This window comes from Amblyomma mixtum, chromosome 2 (genome assembly GCF_055824585.1).
Source record: "Amblyomma mixtum isolate Tamu chromosome 2, ASM5582458v1, whole genome shotgun sequence".
NCBI classification, from domain to species: Eukaryota; Metazoa; Arthropoda; class Arachnida; order Ixodida; family Ixodidae; genus Amblyomma; species Amblyomma mixtum.
In genome coordinates, this window is record NC_143013.1 from 224,781,231 (window position 1) to 224,800,221 (window position 18,991).

The 18,991-nt window shown below is 45.6% G+C and overlaps 1 pseudogene; it reads left to right on the forward strand.

Annotated features, from left to right (window-relative positions):
* Positions 1-17,586, forward strand: part of LOC149362771 (monocarboxylate transporter 14-like) — a 29,510-nt pseudogene extending 11,924 nt beyond the window's left edge.
* The last annotated feature ends 1,405 nt before the right edge of the window (positions 17,587-18,991 follow it).

The following is an 18,991-nucleotide window of genomic DNA, read 5'->3' on the forward strand; positions in this document are numbered from 1 at the left end:
CAGCGAAAAGAAGATGAAGATATTTACTAAAAAATTGATCAACTATTTGCGTAGTTAGGTCAAATGCAAATTACTTGCTCTAGGGTTCCGGTTTTCACTTCGGTTACGATGTTCAGATGGAGTGTTCACGTATGGCGGTTGTTGGCATAGCGACAACGGGTCCATACCTGTGGAATTGGTCATTCTTCTCCAGTTCGCACTCATAGATCTCTGGGAGCCCTAATGCCCCTACTTGCGCAGCAGTGCAGCTCTGAAGCGACGCGCCGCTGCCCTTCTATGGCAAGAGCTGCGATCGATGGGTCTCGGGTTGCTTTGATTGCGTTGGCACCCAAGTTGGTGTTCCCGAGCAGCCTCGCACTAATAATTGAGTTGCCACCTGACATGGCGTGCAGATTGTAGATATATATGTGTATGCCAACGGTAGACCATCCTTCATCAGGGTGAGATCAGGAAGAGATCATTTTACCTTGATCAAGGACGGCCCGCCATACGAAACCGTTGGTATAATAAATGTTTCTTAAGCGCATTTCAACTTTTTACTTACCGTATCATCACTCGAGTAAGTTCTTCGTCGGAATGTGGATATACATATTGCCGCCAGGTGTCCCTGGGCGGCGCCCAGAGGACGAAGAAGTGATGGACACGCGTGCTCTCGCAGCTGGGACTCTGCTTCTCTGCTTTCGGCCTGTGCCTAGCCCTTTTGATACCGGTTCTATTTGTTCTATATATTCTATATATATATATCTGTGTGTGTGTGTATTCAGTAGGGGTTCCAATGGCCCAGTTTACTAGTTTAGGTACAGTATTACGACAAACGCGACTGTTCTTTTAACGTTTATTTTGCCAACAGTTTCGGGAATGGTATTCCTTTCGTATATATTGTTACAGGTTCTATTTACAAATACTATTTACAAGGCAGGTCGAGAAGAGCCTGGTGTGCCGGCGGCAGGATACTGGACTTTCTCTTCTTCTTCCAGCCGCCGCACGTCTTCTTTGTTTCTCAGAGCCCATGCGCAGCACGTGACATTATATATATATATATATATATATATATATATATAGCGAAGTATACGCTTCGTTAAAGAAAACATATTTATTAAACTCGACGTTCGATCGGAAGACCGATCTTCTTCAGGAGTGATTTTACATTGTGAATGCATCCCCTTTTATAGGGGAGGGCACAGAACAGGTAAGTGGGAAACACAAAGCACGTAGCAAAAAAATACGCATAAAAAATTATTAGAGGCAGTGCGACCCACACACACATACACCAAAAAAAAAAAGAGTGCGAGGAACAGGTACTCAGTCAGAAAATACAACGTCCAGATGCGGCCTCTGCTTTGTCAAGCACCACAGGCTTGCTTATTGACAGTCGTGTCCAGCTGGGAGGTGCTTGACAGGTGCGTGGCCGTGCAACAACTTTCGTAGAAAAATGCGAAAACTTGTTCCTTCTCCTGGCCGCGAGAGCAAAAAAATAAAATATGACCCTCCAACAGAGGGAGCAGACAACAGAAAAAAAAGAGAAAAAAGAAAAAAGAGAAGAAAGAAAAAAAAATGAACAGAGCAAGGAAGAAACCTCGAAAAAAAAGTGAAATAGGTAAAAGAAAACCTTTAAAGTAGTGCTTTTTCTTCGCACCCAGCTATAGTGCACCCACCCCTGGTTCAGGGGAAGTATTGGAAGGAATGTAAAAAAAGAAAAAAATATAAGAAAAAAAATGTGAGCTTGCATAGTAAAATTTAAAAAAAAATAAATAAATAAAAAAAGAAATTGTGCGGCATTCGCGTGACCACAAGGTGAGCACACCCGGGGGGGAAACGACACAGGTGTGGCACAGGTGTGGCATGCAGAAAGGGGTATGACCTCAGACGACTTAGTCAGTGTTGCTTTGTTTAATTTCGTAGGCCCCTGACCTCGGAAGAGAGGTGAGGGTGCCGTAAGTTTCATTAATGCCATTTTGCACTGTGTTAAATTTAAAAATAAAATATGATTCTCGTTGCTCGCGCTCACGAGTGTTTTTGAAGCCACTCTGTAGTATTGTTACTTTAAGTTTGTCAAACTCGTGACTTTTCTCGCGGAGGTGTTTCGAAAGAGGGAGGTTGGGGAGGGATTGGGTATGTGAGCGGTGGTTATTAAATCTGAAACGGAAGGAATTGTCTGTTTGGCCTATGTATTGCATTCGACAGTCGCCACACTCGAGCATGTAAACACGTTGCTGGAATCGCAATTCAGGTCTTCCCGGATAGAATGCTTGAAATTTGAATGGGTGCTTTTAGCCAGTGCCGTGGTTTCCATGTGTTTGCAGACTTGACATCGGCTTTTTTTGCATGGTGTGCAACCTACAGCTCTCGGTTTATTGACTGTCGAATGGACAACATGGTTTTGCAGATTTTTTGGTCTCCTATATGTTACTTGGGGGACCGTTGTGAAAATATTTGAAAGACGGTCACTCTGTTCTATGATATTAAAGTGTTTTTTTAGGATGTTGTTAATATTCGGGAGATTATTTGTGAAGGTTAGTATCAGATTACAGCGCTGTGCTGATGGCTGAGATTCCTTAATGACATGATTAATATTAGTTGCTTCTGCCTTTTTAATGGCATCGTTGATTATAGAAGACGGGTAATGTTGTTTTTTTAGAGTGTCCCGCATGCGATTAGCATTTTCATGAAAATCTTCCGATCGTGAGCAAATTCGTTTGAATCTGATGGCCTGTGAGTATGGGATTGAAGTTTTGCAGTGGCGTGGGTGGCAGCTGTTGAAATGAAGATACTGTTGTCTGTCTGTGGGTTTTTTATAGACACTAGTGATTAATGTACTTCCTTCTACTCGAACCAGAACATCCAGGAAGTTAATTTTATTGGTTGAGTAGGTGTGTGTGTGAAAGAGATATTGGGATGGATTTTGTTGAATGAGGCGGTAAAATGGATGAGTTCGTCCTCGGTTTCTGTCCAAACTATGAATATGTCATCCAGAAACCGTTTGTAAAAAGCTGGTTTTGTTGGATATGAGGACAGAAAGTCAGATTCAATTTTGTTCATAAATATGTTGGCGTAATTTGGAGCCATTTTTGTGCCCATTGCTGTACCGCTAGTTTGAAGATAATATGAGTTGTTGAACTCAAAGGTGTTAAGTTTAAGGACCAAATTTGCAAGTGTCTCGACGGCACTTGGACTAGGGGTGTCTAGAATTTTGTATTCTTTATATGATCCAACCAATGCCTGAATTCCGTCGTCATGTGGGATGTTAGTGTAAAGTGATACCACATCCAGGGTAACTACGAAAGCGCCTTGAGGGAAGGTGACATTCGATAATTCTTTCAGGAAGTGATTAGTGTCGCGTATGTAAGATGGATGCTTCGGAGGTATATGTTTGATGAGCGAATCGATATACTCTGAGATCGGTTCTGTTATTGTGCCAATACCAGAAAGAATCGGTCTCCCTGGATGATTCTGTTTGTGTATTTTGGGAAGCATGTAGAAGCGCCCCGCGGAGGAATTTCTTGGCGTGAGCGCCTTACCTACTCGCGGTGGTAATTCACCTTCATCTGTTAGTTTTTTTATAGTTTGCTCTACGATGTTCTTTTGCTTAGCGGTCGGGTCTGATGGGAGTTTAGTATAGAATTTTGGGTTGTTGAGCTGGCGGTTGCCCTCCTGAATGTAGTTATCTGTGTCTAAAATAACTATGCCTCCACCTTTGTCGGCGGGCTTGATGACAATGTCGGTTCGTTTGCTAAGTGAGCCTAAGGTGTTACGCTCTTTTTTTGTGAGGTTAGGTGGCCCAGATTTTCGTGTCCCAAAAGCTTGAAGAATCTCCTTTTGTACCGCTTTTATATATAGGTCTAGATGTCTGTCCCTACCAGTTTTGGGTGTCCACTGTTCCTGAGATTGGGGGTACCGCACATTATTTGTGCTCGGTTTGTCGAAGAAATATTCCCGTAATCTGAGAGTTCGCGAAAAGTTATCTAGATCCTGGAGTAACTTGTACTCGTTATACTTGCTATGGCTTGGGCAGAATTTAAGGCCACGCGACAGCAGTGACTTTTCCTCGGGGGTGAGCTGTGAGCTTGACAGGTTAATTATATTTTGCGGAAGGTGTGGCTCTTCGGGTGTTTGGTCTAATGTGGTTGGATGTTGGTTTACGGTTTCCTTGTAATTGTCGGGTGTGGGTATGTGGCTTGCTAGTTGTAATGACATTGTGAGCTCTATACAATCCTCGACAAGGATGCCATCACGGGAAAATTTAGTAAGTTTTTTCGTCCAAATATGCTGAGTTTTGTTAGACTTGAAGACCTCAAGCTCATTTACCTCGGATGTTGAGAGTATCATGCTTTGACGCGCCCGCCTCTCCTCTAGTGTTAGTGATGCCAACGTCTTTTTGAAGTGCTCAATTGTTATTTTTAAAAGGTTTATGGATGCTTTAAGTAGTTCTGTGCTCCATGCTAGGCGATGGGATTCCGAAAGGTTGCTAATGGATGGGGTTAAAGATACAAAAAGTCCTTTCGGCACAGTTTCTGATTTAAGGTATATTTGAAGGGATTTTACGTGGAGCTGGTGCTTGATTCGTTTCTCAATAATTTTTCTTAGCTTTAAAAAATTCCGAGAGCGTGTGGCACAAGTAGAGGGAGAGCTGGTGGGCGCGTGAGCTTGGTCGGCCCGTCAGTATTGTTTAAACTTTAGCCGTTGGGCTGAGCCACAGCGTCGTCTGAGGTCATACCTTTGTTTCGGCGTGGTGGCGTCATTCCCGAAGTCCTGGATGATGACGGAAGCTTGCCGGGATCCAGAAGCCGGTGTTGTTAGTGCTGAGGTGGGGGCCATCCGTGATCCGGGGCTCGTTGGTGTGGCATCCGGTGACGCCTCGGCCTGTACAATGGGTGCCGGTAGTGGGGACGGGGCATTTGCTGTTGAGCTCTGGTTCTCGGGTGTGGGGTCTCGCGCCGCAACTCTGCTTGGTTTGGCGGCTTTGAACGAAGACACCGTACACTCTGGGGCTCTCTGTGTTGGGGTTGGTAGCAAAGCTGCCCTCGGGGGCCTGGCGTCAGCTGAAGCTCTTCGCGGCGGATTCCGTGAGGAATTTTTCGGAGGAATCTTCTGACGGAAGCCTTGCAAACCAGGTGTCTGTCTTTGCTTGATGAGATTATCTGCCTCAGCGATGGTCGGGAAATCTGGCCCTGCAGGGCCACTGGAGTGATGATTTGTTCTGCTTGAGACCTCAGAATAGCTCGAAGCTATGCGGGTGGACGGGATGATCTTCTCTGAGGAAGTGAGGTGATCCTGCCATGGGACCAAGCAGTGTGGTCTGGCAGTGAGGATAAGGTTGTAAATATTCCAGGCGAGCACCGAAACGCCTCCAAAACTTGGGTGCACCCCGTCAGCGGCTAGGACTCTGGTCGCGGGGAAGGCCTCCAGGGAGTGGTGGATGTAGAACACGTCTTGTGTTTTGGCGCACAGTTGGACCAGTCTACAGTTAGAACTCAATGGCTCGTTCATTGAATTTCTCCACTGTCCGCCTATTTCCGGAACCTCGTCGGCGGTTAGGGGCCCGGGGTAATACTAATGTGGCATACACCACCTCGATTTTAGGCCGTGCGTTGCGGATAAACTTTAGGGCCTCCTCATAGTGGCGAAGGACCGTGTCCGTGCTTGAACCGTAGATGTCGTTCGTACCCAAATGAAGGATCAGTCCGGTGACAATGGGAGGCACCAAGTCCAGCAGGTTTCTCACATCGTTGATGCCGGCTCCGGGTAGCGAAATGAAGGCCGGGGCGCACAAGCTTGAAGCGTCGAAATGGTTGTAATTAAGGCCCATGTTGGTGCGTGGAGTGGGAATTTCCAGAAAACTTTCCTTGAAGCGTTAATGGCAGCCATTGAAGAAAATAGGTTGCGAAAGCGTGAAGTACTAGACTGCTTATAAGAATATATAGCGAAGTATACGCTTCGTTAAAGGAAACATATTTATTAAACTCGACGTTTCGATCGGAAGACCGATCTTCTTCAGGAGTGATTTTACATTGTGAATGCATCCCCTTTTATAGGGGCGGGCACAGAACAGGTAAGTGGGAAACACAAAGCACATAGCAAAAAAATACGCATAAAAAATTATTAGTGGCAGTGCGACCCACACACACATACACCAAAAAAAAAGAGTGCGAGGAACAGGTACTCAGTCAGAAAATACAACGTCCAGATGCGGCCTCTGCTTTGTCAAGCACCACAGGCTTGCTTATTGACAGTCGTGTCCAGCTGGGAGGTGCTTGACAGGTGCGTGGCCGTGCAACAACTTTCGTAGAAAAATGCGAAAACTTGTTCCTTCTACTAGCCGCGAGAGCAAAAAAATAAAATATGACCCTCCAACAGAGGGAGCAGACAACAGAAAAAAAAAGAGAAAAAAGAAAAAAGAGAAGAAAGAAAAAAAATGAACAGAGCAAGGAAGAAACCTCGAAAAAAAAAGTGAAATAGGTAAAAGAAAACCTTTAAAGTAGTGCTTTTTCTTCGCACCCAGCTATAGTGCACCCACCCCTGGTTCAGGGGAAGTATTGGAAGGAATGTAAAAAAAGAAAAAAATATAAGAAAAAAAATGTGAGCTTACATAGTAAAATTAAAAAGGAAAAAAATAAATAAATAAATAAATAAAAAAAGAAATTGTGCGGCATTAGCGTGACCACAAGGTGAGCACACCAGGGGGGGAAACGGCACAGGTGTGGCACAGGTGTGGCATGCAGAAAGGGGTATGACCTCAGACGACTTAGTCAGTGTTGCTTTGTTTAATTTCGTAGGCCCCTGACCTCGGAAGAGAGGTGAGGGTGCCGTAAGTTTCATTAATGCCATTTTGCACTGTGTTAAATTTAAAAATAAAATATGATTCTCGTTGCTCGCGCTCACGAGTGTTTTTGAAGCCACTCTGTAGTATTGTTACTTTAAGTTTGTCAAACTCGTGACTTTTCTCGCGGAGGTGTTTCGAAAGAGGGAGGTTGGGGAGGGATTGGGTATGTGAGCGGTGGTTATTAAATCTGAAACGGAAGGAATTGTCTGTTTGGCCTATGTATTGCATTCGACAGTCGCCACACTCGAGCATGTAAACCACGTTGCTGGAATCGCAATTCAGGTCTTCCCGGATAGAATGCTTGAAATTTGAATGTGTGCTCTTAGCCAGTGCCGTGGTTTCCATGTGTTTGCAGACTTGACATCGGCTTTTTTTGCATGGTGTGCAACCTACAGCTCTCGGTTTATTGACTGTCGAATGGACAACATGGTTTTGCAGATTTTTTGGTCTCCTATATGTTACTTGGGGGACCGTTGTGAAAATATTTGAAAGACGGTCACTCTAATCTATGATATTAAAGTGTTTTTTTAGGATGTTGTTAATATTCGGGAGATTATTTGTGAAGGTTAGTATCAGATTACAGCGCTGTGCTGATGGCTGAGATTCCTTAATGACATGATTAATATTAGTTGCTTCTGCCTTTTTAATGGCATCGTTGATTATAGAAGACGGGTAATGTTGTTTTTTTAGAGTGTCCCGCATGCGATTAGCATTTTCATGAAAATCTTCCGATCGTGAGCAAATTCGTTTGAATCTGATGGCCTGTGAGTATGGGATTGAAGTTTTGCAGTGGCGTGGGTGGCAGCTGTTGAAATGAAGATACTGTTGTCTGTCTGTGGGTTTTTTATAGACACTAGTGATTAATGTACTTCCTTCTACTCGAACCAGAACATCCAGGAAGTTAATTTTATTGGTTGAGTAGGTGTGTGTGAAAGAGATATTGGGATGGATTTTGTTGAATGAGGCGATAAAATGGATGAGTTCGTCCTCGGTTTCTGTCCAAACTATGAATATGTCATCCAGAAAGCGTTTGTAAAAAGCTGGTTTTGTTGGATAAGAGGACAGAAAGTCAGATTCAATTTTGTTCATAAATATGTTGGCGTAATTTGGAGCTATTTTTGTGCCCATTGCTGTACCGCTAGTTTGAAGATAATATGAGTTGTTGAACTCAAAGGTGTTAAGTTTAAGGACCAAATTTGCAAGTGTCTCGACGGCACTTGGACTAGGGGTGTCTAGAATTTTCTATTCTTTATATGATCCAACCATTGCCTGAATTCCGTCGTCATGTGGGATGTTAGTGTAAAGTGATACCACATCCAGGGTAACTAGGAAAGCGCCTTGAGGGAAGGTGACATTCGATAATTCTTTCAGGAAGTGATTAGTGTCGCGTATGTAAGATGGATGCTTCGGAGGTATATGTTTGATGAGCGAATCGATATACTCTGAGATCGGTTCTGTTATTGTGCCAATACCAGAAACAATCGGTCTCCCTGGATGATTCTGTTTGTGTATTTTCGGAAGCATGTAGAAGCGCCCCGCGGAGGAATTTCTTGGCGTGAGCGCCTTACCTACTTGCGGTGGTAATTCACCTTCATCTGTTAGTTTTTTTATAGTTTGCTCTACGATGTTCTTTTGCTTAGCGGTCGGGTCTGATGGGAGTTTAGTATAGAATTTTGGGTTGTTGAGCTGGCGGTTGCCCTCCTGAATGTAGTTATCTGTGTCTAAAATAACTATGCCTCCACCTTTGTCGGCGGGCTTGATGACAATGTCGGTTCGTTTGCTAAGTGAGCCTAAGGCGTTACGCTCTTCTTTTGTGAGGTTAGGTGGCCCAGATTTTCGTGTCCCAAAAGCTTGAAGAATCTCCTTTTGTACCGCTTTTATATATAGGTCTAGATGTCTGTCCCTACCAGTTTTGGGTGTCCACTGTTCCTGAGATTGGGGGTACCGCACATTATTTGTGCTCGGTTTGTCGAAGAAATATTCCCGTAATCTGAGAAATATTCCCGTAAACCGGCGGCATGTGCTTGTTTTTTCTTCTGCTTTTCTAATCAATTAGCTTTAAGCGACAACATATTCAGTAATACTCTTACTTAATCAACACCACAAAAAATAAATTAGAAAAAAAAATCCCCTGTGCTCCTTGGTTTCTGTGGCTGTTGGCTTCTCTCATATTTATAACGAGCCCCTCATTCCCCTTCCCTTGTTTGCGTAATTGCTTAGCGAGGGTCTCGGTTCTGGCAGCCTTGACGCCATAGGAAGCATAAGAGGGTTCTCACACAGCTTCCACCCTCGCCGTTCGATGGCGTTCTACGTCACACCAGCGGTAACTCAGGACGTTCCACGTCCGCTGCTTACGAACGTGGGTGGCGCTGAAGAACACACTCAAGGTTAGGTTATTTGTAAACATAAATACCCCCGAAAGCAGAAGGTTTGACAACTGTCGCCGTAGCTCAGAGGTATAGCACCGGACGCGTAATTCGGAGGTCGTGGGTTCGGATCCCACCGGCGGCATGTGGTTGTTTTTTTTTCTTCTGCTTTTCTAATCAATTAGCTTTAAGCGACAACATATTCAGTAATATTCTTACTTGATCAACACCACAAAAAATAAATTAATTAGAAAAAAAATCCCCTGCGCTCCTTGGTTTCTGTGGCTGTTGGCTTCTCTCATATTTATAACGAGCCCCTCATTCCCCTTCCCTTGTTTGCTTAATATATATATATATATACATGTATGTATTGTAGCCAACAGCCAGAGAAATTCAAGAACAGGGGATTTTTACAGTTTTCATCTGCTTTTCAAATCAAATATCGTTAAGATATTAAATGCAATATTATCTATTTTTCAACACCACAGAGTAAGAAAAAATAAATATACCCTGTTTTCTTTGGGTTTTTGTGCCCGTTGGTTTCTGTCACACACACACATACACATCACAGAATCGAGCCCTGCGCCATCGTTCACCGGCAGCGTAAGCTCCCAGGACGCGTCCGCAAAACCTCAAACTAATTGTCTTTTGGGGCTGCCTGGGGCCACCTGGTGGCCAAATTCTTCCCTCCCTAAAAAAATGACAACCATTAGTGTGCTAAGAGCTAACTGGAAGGGGTAACGGAACAACAAACGAAGGGGCCACATGGTAGGAGGCAAATGGGCTCGGTGCGGAAAAAAAAAACTGCGCAAGCGCTGTCAGTGCGTGAATAGGGCTTCGTACTGAGTACGTGCACTACTTTAGGCTGCGCTCGACGGCGAGCACTGTGCACTGAATCGTCGGGCAGAGGAGGAGGAGGAGGAGGAACAAGAGGAAAGGCAGGCAGGCTAACCAGAAGAGTAATCGGTTTGCTACCCTACAGAGCGGGATAAAAAATGAAAGAGGAAGCTGAGTAACAGAAAATGGAAGTCACATGGAAAGTCAGCGTTCAGAACCTCATAAGACATACCTGTGATGCGACGCTAAACTCGGTAAGGGGCCAAAGTAACGGCACAGGAGTTTGTGCGAATAGCATGGGCGACGGACATGGTTCTACACCCACACTTGGCCGTCGAGTTGGTACTCAACCCTTCGCTGTCGCTTGTTGTAGCGGAGTGCATCTGTCCCCTGTTGCCACGCGATGTGCATGCAGGTGAGTTGTTGGGGACTGCAAGCAGGAGAATTTTGATTTCTGTTAATTTTTGCAATCTCGTAGTGCAGGCCAGTAACCTATAGTGTCGCAATTTTAGCAGCCACATTAATCTTCGCTACAAGAAAATACGATTGCATATACGTGTTTTAAGCTCTGTGATCTTGAATAACAAGCTGCACGGTGGGTCGGTAACATGGGCCCCATTGCGTGCCTGAGAGCTGCATTGAGGACGCTTGATGTGGAAGACGCGGAGTTCAACAACTGTCGCTGTATGAAGTGACGAGCTGAAACAACATGCAAGTGACCAGCCTTCCCTATAAATAATTGATAGAGCAAGCTCGGCGTTGACTTTCCCAAAATTGGCATCCAACGGCCAGCTTTTAGGGCGCCTAGGAAGATAGTTTTGCAAAAGCACGCCGCTCAGTCTCTCATCCTTCAAAGTTTTTCAGTCTGCCGTCAGGTCTCAATAAATCCATATCTTACATTTATTCGCACTTGCGCTGCTCTTTGTATGTTAAAACGCTGGTGTGTTTATAAAATAAATCAGTTCTTTTTGTGTTAAGCTCCACCGAGCACATAACGGTCCAACCAAAGATTTTTATTCCTGATGGAAATAATTGCGTCTTTAGGAAGTACTTGTGAGAGCGGGGTACTCCTAGATTCAGTGCACTCGGCCGCGACGTCGTAGCAATGGTCCAACGTCATTGGCTTGATGGCCTTTCTTTAGGAGAATTCGATTTTCGTTCTTGGTTTGTATCTGACTGCTTCCCCATTGATTTCTTTCCACCTTCGGGTGGCAAAATCACAATTGCCCTCGGGCCAAATCTTTTATTTTGCTATTGGGCTTATACCCGCGGTACATTAGTGGTGCGGGAGAGGCAAATTTTCTTATTCATTTTTGACGCCTCAACTACCATTTCTTGTCGTTATTTTGTTGTTAACGTCCTGCGCGCAGGAGATTAAATGAAAAGGTGTAATATTAATTTTTACATCAAACTGATGCAAACTGTATTTTTGCTTTTGACAGGTGCAGGAGCAGGGATGCTAATAACCTCCTTCACCCTATTTACCCTGGTCTACTTTGAGAAATACTGCGCAACAGCAACCGCCTTCAAGTACGTGGGATGGGCTGCGTCAGGTGTCGTGGGGCCGAACCTGCTAGCCTACGCGGCAGAAAATTACGGCTGCCGGCCTTCCCTGCTTCTGGTCGGCGCCATAACAGCCCATGCCATACCTCTCGTAATGTTAGTTCAGAGTCCCCGCCCCCTGAAATTTTATTTTGGTTCGACTAAAAAGTCCTCTGCAGCCGTTGCAGAGACTACATCATCCGCAAAGCAGGATAGCTACTCAACTGCAGCTCTGTCATCTCGGTGTCCGTTGCGTAACCATGCCGCAGGCTCTAAGTATGGTACAGAGGAGCAGACAGTATTAGAACCGACAGCAGCAAGCAGCCGAAAGCCCGAAAGTGCTGAAGCTGAAAGTACTGAGGCAAAGGAGTTCAGGAAACCGAATACCGCAGGTATGGTAGCCGATGCTCATGGAAGAAACGCATTCAAACCTGACGACGAAGAAGCCCCATGTTGCATAGATAAAAATTCACAACCATGCAACGGTGGCAGTCATAGAAATAAGTACCTGATGGTTAATGCACCCAACTTTCTGAAGCACTGCGCCATGCTCTTTCACTCTGCAAACTTCTACATGCTTATGGCGAGCTTCATGGCAATGGAGTACACAATCGCCATGCATGAAACAACCGTCGTTGCCTACGGGATCGACAAAAGCGCGGGGACACTAAAGCAATGCACCCAGTTGCAGACTTTCACCGCAATGGGCCACCTGGCGGGTCGCCTTGTGGTGCCATTCCTCTCCGACCAGATTCCGTTCAGCAGGTGCCCCTTGACAGCCATCAGCCTCGCCCTTGCAGCGGCTGGCCTCGTTCTCATGTCCTTTGCCCAACAGTACGTCATCCTCGTGGTACTCACAACCGTGGTGGGTGTTTGCGAAGGATTCTTGCTCTGCATCAGGGGCGTGTTGTACAGCGACTACCTCGGCGTAGTGAGCTTGGGCCTCGCCTCCGGCTTGCAAGGATTGTGCATGGTGCCAGCGTATATGGGAGCCCCCGCAGCGATCGGTAAGAGGCACCTTCATGACCACGAGACAAGTCGTCTCCTTAGACCGCAGGCATTGAGTAGCGACATCTGGACATTATGTATCACAAAAATTGAAGTGGTAGCAATCATACTAGCATAGTATCCACCCAAATAAGAAAGGTTTGGGTAAAAGGGATGCCTGCATGCATAAAAGTAATAGCAGACGTACTGCTCGGGGATTTCAACTGCAGTTAGTGAATTTAAATTTTGAATTTCTAAAGCCATGATGTTAAATGAATTTCTCAGTATGTAACATTTTTGAAGCCTCTGGGGCTAAGGTTTTATTTCTGGTAACCTTTGTTTCTAATATTTACTCGATCGTCGAGTTCAAATTGATGGCGCTGGCTTGGGACAAACGTATTTATTTTATTAAACTTTTGCCGAGCATTACACTTCGCACTCATTCCCATCATGTAAAAAACCAGAATAAATAGCCGTTCTCTACGACGGGTAGCCGTTCCCTCCCCAATTCTCCTTTTCAGCACTATGTATTGTTTTTCCTTGGAAAAACTAGCCTTAGGTCGGAAAAGCTTTTTTTAACTTTGGACCTTAGCGCTGGCCTCACAAAATATGCAGCTGCTTTTATAACTCGTGTTTTTAATAACAAAGAAGCTCTATGGTGAGAACTGCTTGCTACATTCCGTACACAGTAAGATAGCCGAAGAGTTGTGAATTCAAAATGCCAGGCGTAAACCGGGGCCTGCTTGAACTGTAACGCTCTCGATATTTCTGATGCCCGCAATGATAATTTTTCTTTAGCCGGCACTTAACAGCCATAAATTCACATGTTGTGCATAATCGTTTACCAGGAAAGCATAGACAACATAGGCTGGCCGTCTTTAATTACTACTCCATGACCAACCTCAAGCTTTCCTTGGTGGCACCTTGAGGTTGGAGCAGAAGAGCGTCTCCTCGGGCTCGCAGATTAGTCACTGTAAAGACTCGTGATTCATTTCATGCCTCTGATTAACAAAAACGACTATTAGTTCTAGTAATATGTTCCGAAGTCAACGAGTTTTCATCCCGATTGACTTCACGATGTGGAGGATATATCGATGACGCGAGGAAATAATACGCCTGATCTTTTCTTGGAAAATAATCCACAAACTACTGCATGGAAAAGCGATGCAGGATAAAAAAGACCAACGCAAAATAGCCCGGTGAAGTGACCGTAAATTTCAGAAGTGCTTAAATGCTTCGTCGCACGTCTAGAGCCAAGAGGTTTGTGTTTTGCGAAACTTATAGGAACCAGTGAACTCTGTCGAAGGCGAAAGAAGAGCGTGAAAAGTGGAGAAGAACGGCGAAAGTAAGCAGAATAGCCGTTTTCTAGCACCTTACCCCCGGCACTTTTTTTTTGCAGCGACCGTAATATTGCCACGCGCCTAACGCGCCGCGTGGCCTCCGCGCTGAGTGGAAGACGACGACGAAGCGGCAGTGGGCTCTCGTGGCGCGCTGTTCTGTTCTGTGTCGTGGAAGCTGGCTCCATAATTAAAAAAGGGCTCCCAGTCTTGCCGTACGTCACCTTCGCATATAATACCGCGACGCAGGAAACCACCCAGTTCACCTCGTTCCGTCTCGTGTATGGCAGGGAGGTCCGCATGATGCTAGACGCCATGCTGCCGTACGGCGACGCAGAGCTTCCCCCTGAAGCTGGCCACTTCGTGGAGCAAGCAGAGCAGGCCCGTCAGCTGGCCCGCTTGCACATCAAGGACCAGCAATCCGCCGATGCCCGACACTATAACCTTCGGCACAGGGACGTGCACTACGAGCCGGGCGACCACGTGTGGGTGTGGACACCAGTGCGCCGCAAGGGATTGTGCGAAAAGCTTTTAAATAGGTATTTTGGCCCGTACAGAGTCCTGCGCCGCCTGAACAGCGTCAACTACGAAGTTGTCCCCCATGGAACTGTGGTCGCCGGCCCTCAGCGTCAACGGCCTGAAATCGTGCATGTAGTGCGCTTAAAGCCGTACTTTTCGCGTGACTGAGCGCTGTGTTCACGCTGTTTCGTACCTTTTCCCCTTACCCCACGTGTGAACTTGACTCTCCCTGCATGTCATCTAGAGCGCACTGTATAATTCACCTCACCCCCAGTCTTTTTTTTTTTTGTTCCTCCTCCCCTCACTGTACATACCCCATTCCACATCGAGACGATTATTGCTTTCGCGGGGGGGAATAATGCCACGCGCCTAACGCGCCGCGTGGCCTCCGCGCTGAGTCGAAGACGACGACGAAGCGGCAGCGGGCTCTCGTGGCGCGCTGTTCTGTTCTGTGTCGTGGAAGCTGGCTCCATAATTAAAAAAGGGCTCCCAGTCTTGGGTTCTTCGCGACGTCTACCTTCACGGCTCCTCTGGTCGTGACAATATAAAAAAAAGAATTAGAATTGAGTTCTTGCACCGTCCTATGTATGTAAAGATGAGATGAAATGAACGCTGCCCTTTAAAAAAAAGGGAGACTGTTTTCTTCACTCAGATGAGAGTCGAGATGGTTGGAAAGGCTAACAAGCATACTATCGCGTCTTCACTGTCGGAAAACTTGCGTTTCTCCCGCACAAGCGACTGAGGGAAACAGTAAATTTGATCGGGGTGAACAAATAATATTCGCGAATTCTATCGGTGTTATCCTTCGTGAAGAGGTAACTGTAAGTCAGAAAGCATAAATGTAAATCCACAATTTTCTGGTCTACGGGCTCCATCCACTCAAAGGCAAATAAATTACGCCATTTTGAGAACGTATCGAAGCGTCCGGAATAGGGGATATTCAAAATTACGCAAGTGCGCTTTCCCACATAACTATGTTGCCAAAAACAAGATGGCCGACTTCGCTATAAAGAAACTACGTGGGCTAGAGGACAGGCGCTAAAGGTGTGGATAGAATGTAAGAAGCGTATTTTGGAAGAAGCAAACAAACAAAAACTAGTCTTTCCTGCTTTGTTTCAGCTGGAAACGCATGGTCAGTCATCTTGTTTTGGACAACCTTGTTAGGCGGGAAAGCGCACTTGGGGAATTTTGAATATCCCTTATTGGCCTATCATTGAGGCGTGTTTGGAGATCTTGAAGATTGCCCAAAATACTAACATAAAAGGGTGAGATAGAATAGGGAAGACCATACTGCGTTCCATTATCGAGGAGGCGTGGTTGCCTGAATAGGCCCAGTAGCTCCATCTGATGACAGCTGTCTACCTCGCAGGTGTCGCATTGGAGTGATAAAGAGTGCGTGCGACACAACAAGAATTGCTGCAATTGGCGCACCTCCGAGCAAGCGCGAGCCCCACGCGACTTGTCAGTGGCCACTGACAAACGCCATTTCGCGTGTGTACGGTGCAGCGGCGAGATGCATCAGCAGGGAGGTTGAGTTAATAATCATGCTTTTTTGATTGCTCGTTTTGCTTTTTTGACACTAAACAAACGATCAAAACCCTGCTTGTGTCTTGCAGCGTAGACAGGATCTGACACAAGACCGAGAAAAGACACCACAGTGTTCAATAACGCACATAGTTCTTAAAATGACTTAAAAACGTTCTTACGCTTGCAACTGCTCGGCGTCCGCACAGTTATTTGAGGCAGTTACTGCGTTATTTATTTTGTTCTAAAAACCTACCAGCTGAAGAGTGCATATCAGCATGCTCATGCGCTTGCAAATACATTTTCATGCACCATCAGAACAAGAAAGGCAAGAACAATGGCTTGCTTGGAGGATGTCATTTGGCTTTCAGTTGAGAAATTTCGATTTTTAGAAGCTTCCTTCAAGGGAAGCGAAAGACCAAAATCCTCTATAGCGTAGGCCCAAATCGTTCGACATCGTTATCCTACTATGTGCGAATTTACTAACAAGAAATAGTTTATCTGATATAAACGGACCAGTGCTGAGTGACGGCTGCTCACGAGAGCTCCAGCAGCACTAGGTGCTGCTTGTCGACGTCAGCACTAAGTGATTAGTTTGGTTTGGTTTATATGAGTTTAACGTCCCAAAGCGACTCAGGCTATGAGGGACGCCGTAGTGAAGGGCTCCGGAAATTTCGACCACCTGGGGTTCTTTAACGTGCACTGACATTGCACAGTACACGGGCTGCTAGAATCCCGCCTCCATCAAAATTCAGCCGCCGCTGCCGGGATCGATTAATGTCGAGTGTTAAGCAGGACAGATGCCAGCTTCAACATATCCGATGTTGTTGAAGACCCCAAAGAAATCTCCAAAATAAACTAACTGCTTGCCCCTGGAAAACATTTATTCCATCATTTAGAGAAAGCAACCTCCTTCTGTAGCTCGAGCAATGGGCTGAAATCGAACAAGCGTGCGTGTCATTCATGCTCGGCGGAATGCATTTATTGTACTAATTTCTAAAATAAAATGGGGACTCTTCTAGGTAGCACGGGATTTTGTGTGGTGGGGTGGTACCATTCTGAGGGATCAAATCTATTAACACTACTGGAAGAAAGCGGAAAAGAACCCAATGTCCGCCAGTCGTCTCCATTGGGAATGCATATAGTGGGTCATGGGGTGGAATTATATTTTGTGGTCTTTATTAGTCTTGCAATTTCACTTGACTTTTTTATTTATGACATCCTCTTCTCGGAACTAAATGTATGCTATAAGTCCAGGAATAACTTTTAACAGAGCATTGACTGCTTTCAATGGACAGTCTGCTCAAGAAACCGTGTAGGCGATTTTACAAGTAACCTAGTTTATGTCCTGTCATTTTGATGTACATGGGCGCACTGATTTGTCATCAATAGGCTACGAAGAGTGTCTAAATTTAAAGCTTTTTTTTCCTTGCTCGCTTTACTTTACTGTTTTACAGGTTTCTTCCGGGACAAGATGGGTTCTTACGACCAGCTCTACTGGATGCTAGGAGCCGTGAATCTATTCGCTGCCTTCTTAATATCTGTCATTGCTGTCACCGACAAGCTGCGTAGAAAGGAGTGGGTCCTGAATTCAGAAAAAAAATAAAATGTGAACATGCGGTGGTGCCGCGATTCACTGCAGAAACGTGCCTGAGTTTGCACTCGACATTCCTGCTGACGTTATTATTCGCATATTGAGCTTTACTTTAAAACAGTACTATGATACCACTAAAACTCTGGCTTCAACTCACAAAAACTGTCGTGCGTTTATCGGAGTGTCGAGAAGCATTGTTTGTACATAACGAAACCAACTTTGTCCAGTGCAGAGAAGCAAAGGCTGTTTCTTTTTCACACTGTGGCTCCTTCCAATAAGCAATGAATAGCGTCAGCAAACTTGTTCAGAGCAAGGAAATAGGTACGAATTTACGGCTGCAGCTTCAGGAGGGACCCCGAATCTATTCGAGGAATTCAGACTTCTGTGCAAAAGCGCGCTAATGCTCTCATCAACAAACCTTCACCGCTAAACAGTCGAACAAGAACAATCTGGTAGGCATGTATCTCGACACATGTGGCCCGCAAGGTCTCTGACACGCACATGGTCCCAAGCTACACCCAGATGTATCAGCGTGTGAAGGGACAGGCTTCTTGTGTCTGATATGTGTGGCAGTTTATTGATCGACGTATACAACATTTCCCCCTTAGGCAGTGATGGACTTGCTCAGATATAGATTGGTTTATGGTGCTTTAACTTCCCAAGGCGACTCAGTATCTGAGGGACACCTTAGTGAAGGGCTCCGGAGAATTTAGACCACGTAGGATTCTCTACGTGCGCTGATACAGCGCAGTACACGGGCCCCTAGCATTTCGCCTCCATCCAAATGCGACCACTGTGGCCGGAATTGAATCCGGGGCAGCAGTTCAGCACCATAACAACTTAGCCACCGTGGCCGCTTCCTTAGGTGCAGAGAGAAGGCATAGAAGGGCATGCCCTGTCTTGTATGGGCAGCTTCAGGTTTGGCTTCGGTCATGACAACTAATCACTGCTAAATTTTGTCATCATCCTCTCGCCTATGAGTCGGTGACCACCTCTTAATGTCCCGTTCTTAAAGGCGCGGCGTCTCGCCTGGTCCACGTTTGCCCTTGGGACGAGTCCCTCAGCTGCCACTATGTACCAACAAGTCGGCCGTTGCGCGACTGCTGCAATGATGTTTTGCTGCGTGGGAATTTACTCCGCTGGAATCGTGGCTGCAATGTGCAGTCGGTGTTTGGCTTTTAGCCACTGAGATTTTATCAGGCTTCGTTGTGATTGCACGGCAAATGTGTTGTGTAGCTATCGTTGACGAGTGACTTCAAGGTACACCAGGGTAAAGGCCTTTTCGCATTTAATAAGCGGCACTTGGAGCAACCATAATTCAAAAGGCATTAAAAAACTTACTTTTGCTACAATGCAGCTGGAAGAAAGTTTGAATTCGGCTGTTCAAGAGAAAACGAGAAAGTCAAGAATCATTAAGGCCACTGAAGCACTTGAGGCAGGTGGCGGTGAGCTGCCGGGACTGTCT